Here is a 7965-nt window from a genome sequence, read left to right on the forward strand (position 1 = left end):
TTCCCCAGAGACCTGCAGTTTATTCCCCCACCCCACCCCCCCCACCTTTCCAAGTACTTATCCAATTTTATTTAGAAAGCGACGATCGAATCTGCTTCCACCGCCCTTTCAGGCAGAGCGTCCCAGGTCAAAACAACTTGCCGCTCGCCTTTACAAAAAGAAAAGCCTCAAGCCTTTCCCACCCCCTGTTTTCTGTGTGTGTTTTTGTTTCAGTCAGCGCCGCTTTGCATAAAACCACTGAGAGATAGTGAGCATGCTGCCTCAAGAAAAACACCTCAGCGTGATCTTTTTTTTATTTCTGAACTTACGTGGGTGCAATGTCGAGTGAATCTGCTGTGGCGCCCACACAAACTGCTGGGATAACAGCAGAGTTTGCAAAAAAATATATAAAAACCACAAGCCCGCCAATAATCCAACCCACGAGCCCCTTCTTGTCCATTACTTGCTGTTTTGACACAGGCGGTGTAAACTGGGGGTGGGGTGAAGGGCTCCGGCGAGTGCCTCTAAATAGCAGCTCCCTGCCGCACTGTGCCCACTCACCACATCCCTGAGTGGAGGCCAGGCCCTGGTGAGGCCCCTTACATCAGAAAGGACCCAGGTGTTTAAATGAGAACAACATAGAATTTAAAGTAATTAAGAAAAGGCCCAAATGGCCAAATTGTTTATGTGCCACGTGAGCCTTCTCCCTCCCCCAACCCCCACCTCTTCATCTTGCTGGGGTAGACGGTGGGGTGGCGGTAATGGCACTAGACAAGTAATCCAGGGGCCAGACTAATGCTCTGAGGGGAGAGATGGGTTCAAATCCCACCACAGTGGAATTTAAATTCAATTAATAAATCTGGAATATGAAGCCAGTCTCAGTGAGGGTGACCATGAAACTATCATCAATTGTTGTAAAAACCCATCTGGTTCATTAATGTCCTTTAGGGAAGGAAATCTGCCGTCCTTACCCGGTCTGGCTTACTCCAATCCACAATAATATGGTTGACTCTTAAATGGCCTAGCAAGCCATTCAGTTCAAGGGCAATTAGGGATGGGCAATAAATGCTGGCCTTGGCAGTGAGACCCACATCCCATGAAAGGATAAAGAAAAAAAATCATATCCTTCTATTCTTTCTCCTTCATATGTTTACACAGCTTCCCCTTCTTTGCAACCACTCCCTGTGGAAGCGAGTTCCACATTCTTCTTCTTTAATTCCTATTGGATTTATAAGTGACTTACTTGTGTATTCTCTGCGCTCCTCCAATTCTGGCCTCTTGAGCATCTTCAATTTTAATCGCTCCACCATTGTTGGTTATGTCTTCAGCTGCCTGGGCCTCAGGCTCGGGAATTCCCTCCCTAAACCTCTCCACCTCTCTCTCCTCCTTTAAGATGCTCCTTAAAACCTACCTCCTTGAACAAGCTTTTGGTCATCAGACCTAATATCTCCTTGTGGCTCAGTGTTAGCTTTTGTTTGTTAATGGCCTTGGGATGTGTGCCCTAAGTTAAAAGCTGTATAGAAGCAGGTGATTGTTGTCATAATGGCCTCTAGTTTATCTTCTCTACGTCTACCCTATTGAAAACCCTTCATAATTTCAAGGGCCTCTATCAAGTCACACCTGAGCCTTCTCTTTTCTAGAGAAAAGAGCCCCAGCCTGTTCAGTCTTCTGCAATAGTTGTAACCTCTCACCTCTGTTATCATCCTTGTAAACCTTTTCTTTTTGCACCTTCTCCAGTGAATCTATATCCTTTTTATAATATGGTAACCAGACTTCGCACAGTACTCCAGTGTGGCCTAATCAAGATCCCGTAAAGTTAAATATAACTCCACAGTTCTGCAATTCTATTCTTCCAGAAATTAACCCTGGTGCTTTGTTAGCATTTTTATGACACTGTTGACTTTGTAAAGATGTTAAAAGAGTCCAGCTGTTGTAAGATGCAAATCAGTATATGACCACGAATGAAACTAAACAGTCAACTATGAGAAAGGCCAATAGACTCGCTGAAGTTTGTCCCAGTGATGTTAACTCTCCCAGCTAGAACCCAACTGTGACCCTAAGATTGCACCACTGTTACTATTCCAGGCTAGGAACAGGGAAAATAATCCCAGACTAGATCAATAAAACTCTGCTTTTGAATACTTGAATGTGGAGGCCAATAGTGAACTTGAGCATATTACCCAACTACAGTGGCACCCAGAGTTAAGCAAGCTGTCAGCAAACACAGAAAATGGCTGGCAAATCAAACTGAGAGTCTATTATTAAGCTACCTTGCCTTTGGTGTCAAATATGGCTCAGTGGTTAGCACACCCATCTGTGAGTTAGAGGGTTGGGGGGTTCAAGACCCAATCCAAAGACTTGGGCTCATAATCTAGGCTAACATACCAGTGTGGGATTGAAGGGGTGCTGCAGTGTTGGAGGTGCTCAGACTACACTAGATGATCTTTCCTGAAAATTTGAAAGAAATGGTTGCCCAAGAGAAGGTCCTCTGAATCTGAGCAACATCGTGCTAACAGTATGTGGGGGGCAGACCTGAGATTCGACAGCTAAGAAGAACCCAAATTAGAGGGATACACAAAGGAAAAGGTGTTAACTGTATGGTCCACATCACTGAAACAGATGGTCCTGCTATCCTGGGGTTGAGCAGTTGCGAAGAGCTCCAGCCTATCTCACTAAACTGTGAGGTGAAGGCAGTGACACTGAGGGTTGATGAGATGAAAAGTGCCTATGATCAGGGGCCAGGAAGACCTGTTACAAATACACCCAGACTTATGAAATGGTTGGATGCTTTGGAGATTTTGAGTATCACATTACCATTGACCCAACAATGAAGCCAATGACTCATCTCTGTTTAAAGTAACAACAGAACTGAAAGAAGAGCTCCAAGCGATGAACAAAAACAATGATTGCCACAGCCTTCAGATGGGGGTCAATTCCATCGTGGTGAGAGAGAAGCCTAATGGATGGCTAAGAAATTGTCTGAATCCCAGGGAAGAATTTTCCCTCCCATCGGGGGGGAAGTGCAAGAGCAGGCACGCCTCCGGAGAGTGCACTGAAAGAGCACACTGATCTCCCTGAGGCTCAGTGCTGCCTCAGGGAGATCGGCTCAGAATTAAAACTTTTAAGGTGAATGTTTTAAAAAATTTCCCTGACATGTCCCCTCATGTGACACTGTCTCATGAGTTGGGACATGTCCATCACTTAAACTCAAACCTTAATTAAAAATTTTAAAACCCTCATGAAACCTCATCCCGCCCGTGGATGAGGTTTCATGTTTTCTCGGAAGCCCGCCAGGGCTCCCGGCCTGCCCGCCAACCCTAGGGTTGGACGGGCAGGTCCATTAATTATGCTGATGACTTTTTAAATGGCCCCAATTGGCCGTTGACAGGTCGGCGGGCGTGTAGCTGATTCAGCTGCGTCCCTGCTAGCCTGAAAATGGAGATGAATCGGGAATTCCACCCGATGTCATCCCGCGTCATTTTACACGTCGGCGAGTGGGCCCCGCCCCCGCTCACCGACGTCAAGATCCTGCCCCCAAAGCTCTTAATCAAACAATGAAGAGGAATCACTGCACTAGTCCAACACTGGAAGAGATCACACCAGTACCTGAGTAAGGGGCAAACGTTTCAGCAAGTTTAATGCCAGAAATGGCTACCAGAACGTGGAGCTTGATGAGGAACCTTTGCTATTGACAACATTCAACGCACCCTTTGGCCGGTACAAATTGCTGCGTCTACCCCTTGACCTTGAAGTGAACCAGGATATATTCCAGCAGAAAGTAGACAAGACGCACAGAGGATGGATGTAAAGGAGCAGTTGGCATAGCTGATGATTTCCAGATATATGGAGTCAATGAAAAAGAAGATGCCATCTATGTGAAGCCATGGAGAGCACCGAGAAAGCTGGGATCAAACTAAACGCAGATAAATGCAGTGTGAAGGTATCAGAATGCCAATTCTTCGGAACGGTGTACACAGAGGGCTGAGTCAAGCTGAGTTCTGAAAAAGTCACAGCTAACTCTGAGATGGAAGTTTTTAAGAGGCAAGGAAGAGTTGCGAAGTTCCTTGGCTCAATCTAGTACGTGGGTTCTTTCATACCGCACAGAAGCACGGAATTGCTATGACAGAAGGAGGCCATTCGGCCCATCATGTCTGTACAAGCTCGCTAAATGAGCATTATCACTCAGTGCCACTCTCCTGCCTTTTCCCCGTACCCTTGCACATTGTTTCTATTTAAATAACCATCCGATGCCCTCCTGAATGCCTCGATTGAACCCATCTTCTGCACACTTCCAGGCAGTGCGTTCCAGACCCGAACCACTCGTTGTGTGAAAAAGTTATCTCTCACAGCACATTTTCTTCTTTTGCAAGTCACTTTAAATCTGTGCTCTCTCGTTCTCAATCCTTTTCCGAGCAGGAACAGTTTCTCCCTATCTACTCTATCCAGCCCCGTCACGATTTTGAACACCTCTGTCAAATCACCTCTTAGCCTTCTCTTCTACAAGGGGCACAGTCCCAACCTCTCCAATATATCTTCATAACTGAAGTTTCTCATCCCTGGAACCATTCTTGTAAACCTCTTCTGCACTTTCTCCAATGCGTTCACATCTTCCTATAATGTGCCGCCCAGAACTATATATACTCCAGCTGAGGTCTAACTAGTGTCTTATATAAGCTCAGCATAACCTTCTTGCTCTTGTACTCTATGCTCCTATTAATAAAGCCCAGGATACTGTATGCTTTATTAACTGCTCTCTCCACCTGTCCTGCCACCTTCAAAGATCTATGCACATATACACCCAAATCCCTCTGCTCCTGCACCCACCTTAAGAATTGTACCCTTTATTTTATATTGTTTCTCCATGTTTTTCTTACCAAAATGTATCACCTCACACTTCTCCGCATTGAACTTCATCTGCCACCTATCTGCCCACTCCACCAACTTGCCTATGTCCTTTTGAAGTTCTACACTGTCCTCCTCACAGTTTACAATGCTTCCACATTTCGTATCATCCACAAACTTTGAAATTGTCTCCTGCACACGAAGATCCAGATCATTAATATATATCTGAAAAAGCAAGGTCCCAAGGCTGATCCCTGGGGAACTCCAACACAAACCTTCCTCCAACTGGAAAATATCCATTAACATTACTCTCTGTTTCCTATTACTCAGCCAATTTTGTATCCACATTGCTACAATCCCTTTTATTCCATGAGCTTTAACTTTTCTCACAAGTCTGTTGTGTGGCACTGTATCGAACGCCTTTTGAAAGTCCATGTACATCACATCAACAACATTACCCTCATCAACCATCTCTGTTACCCCTTCAAAAAACTCCAGCAAGGCAGTTAAACACAATTTCCCCTTTAGAAATCCATGTTGGGTCTTCCTAAACAACCCACATTTGTCCATGTGACTACTAATTCTATCCAGAGTAACTCTTCCTAGAGGCTTCCCCACCACTGAAGTTAAACTGACTGGTCTGTAATTGCTGGGCTTATCCTTACAATGTTTTTTGAACAAGGGCGTAATGTTTGCAATTCTCCAGTCCTGAGTCTAGGGAAGACTGAAAGACTATAGCCAGTGCATCCAATACCCTTGGATGCATCTCATCCGGTCCCAGTGCCTTATCAACTTTAAGTACCAACAGTTTATCCAACATTTCCTCCTTATCAGTTTTAAACCCTTCTAGTGACAGGGTTTCCTCCTCCGTCACATGGCCTGGGCAGCATCTGCCTCGTAGGTAAAGACAGATGCAAAATATTCATTTAACACCTCAGCCATGCCCCCTGCCTCCATGAGTAAATCCCCTTTTTTGTCCCTAATCGGCTCTGCTCCTCCTTTTACCATCCTTATACTATTTATATGCCTATAGAAGACTTTGGGATTCCCCTTTATGTTGGCTGCCAGTTTTTCTCATAATCTCTCTTTGCTTCTCTTATTTGCTTCTTCACCTTTCCTCTGAACCTTCTGTATTTCATTTGGTTCTCAATTGTGTTTTCTACCTGGCACCTGTCATAAGCGCACTTTCTCTTCTTTATCTTAATTTCTATCTCCTTTATCATCCAGAGAGCTCTGAATTTGTTTGCCCTGCCTTTCCCTTTTGAGGGAACATACCTTGATTGTGGCAAACCATCTCTTCTTTGAAGGTAACCCATTATTCAGCTAGTTTTTCCCACCAACCTTTCTTTCCAGTCTACCCGGCCCTGTTCTTCCCCATCGAAGTCAGCTCTACCCCAATTAATTATTCTTACCCTGGATTGCCTATTGTCCTTTTCTACCGTTATGCTAAACCTTAAGATACAATGATCACTGTCTCCTAGATGTTCCCCCACTGACACTTGATCTACTTGGCCTACCTCATCTCCAAGAACCAGGTCCAACAGTGCATCCTTTCTTGTTGGGCTAGACACATACTGCTGTAGAAAATTCTCCTGAACACAATCTAGGAACACTTTACACTACCACTGTCCCAGTCTACATTCAGGTAATTAAAGTCCCCCATTATAACTACTCTATATGTTTGCATCACTCTGTAATTTCCCTGCAGATTTGTTCTCTACATCCTTCCCACTAGTTGACAATCTATTGACAATCCCAAGCAATGTAATTGCACCCTTTTTGGTCCTTCGCTCCAGCCAGATTGATTCTGTCCTTGAACCCTCTGGGACATCCTTTCCCCAGCACTGCAATGCTCTCCTTAACCAATATTGCCACCCCTCCTTCTTTTCTTCCTTTCTTATCTTTTCTGAACATCTTGTGCCCAGGAATATTACAAAAATGGTTCCAGGGATGAGAAACTTCAGTTACAAAGATAGATTGGAGAGGTTGGGACTGTTCTCCTTGGAGAGAAGAAGGCTAAGAGGAAATTTGATAGACACATTTATCATGAGGGGGCTGGACAGAGAAGATAAGGAGAAGTTGTTCCCGCTTGTAAAAAGATCAAGAAAGAGAGGGCACAGATTCAAAGTCATTTGCAAAAGAAGCAAATGTGATGCGAGAAACCTTTTCACAAATGAGTGGTTCGGGTTTGGAATGCACTACCTGGAAGTGTGGTGGAGGCAGGTTCAATCGAGGCATTCAAGAGGGCATTAGATGATTATTTGAATAGAAACAATGTGCAGGGATATGGGGAAAAGGCAGGACAATGGCACAGGGTCATAATGCTCATTTGGAGAGCCAGTGTAGGCACGATGGGCCAAATGGCCTCCTTCTGTGCCATTAAAATTCTGCATGTGATAAAATTCTGTGTGAATATTTAACACCCAGCCCTGCCCTTCCTTGAGCCAGGTCTCTGTCATCACCACATCATATTTCCACATGGCAATCTGCACCTGTAACTCCCCAATCTTATTTACTATACTCCATGCATTCACATACATGCAGAGTAACCCTGATTTAGACTTCATGACTTTCTCCCTTACTCCAACTCCAACTATTAACTTACTATTCTCTATATTAGTGCTGTCTGTCTCTCCCAGTATTTTGTGCACCCTGGTATTCCTCTATAATATTCCCTCCTGGTTCCCATACCCCTGCCAAGTTAGTTTAAAGCCCCCCCAACAGCACTAGCAAAATTCCCTGCAAGGAACTCAGTCCCAGCTCTGTTCAGGTGCAACCCCATCCGGCTTGTACAGGTGCCATCTTCCAGATCCAGTCCCAGTGTCCCCAGAATCTAAAGCCCTCCCTCCTGCACCATCTTTCCAGTCACACATTTATTTGCCTTACCCTCCTATTCCTGCTTGCTAATTTTTGACCTAGCTCCCTAAATTCTGATTGCAGGACCGCACCCCCTTTCCTACCAAAGCCATTGGTACCAATGTGAACCACGACCTCTGGTTGTTCACCCTCCCCCAGAAGCGTGTCCTGCAGCCGCTCAGTGACACCCTTGACCCTGGCACCAGGGAGGCAACATACCATCCTGGAGTCATGCCTACAGCTGCAGAAATGCCTGTCCCTTCCCCTAACTAATGAATCCCCTATCAC

This window comes from Cetorhinus maximus, chromosome 32 (genome assembly GCF_964194155.1).
Source record: "Cetorhinus maximus chromosome 32, sCetMax3.hap1.1, whole genome shotgun sequence".
NCBI lineage: Eukaryota > Metazoa > Chordata > Chondrichthyes > Lamniformes > Cetorhinidae > Cetorhinus > Cetorhinus maximus.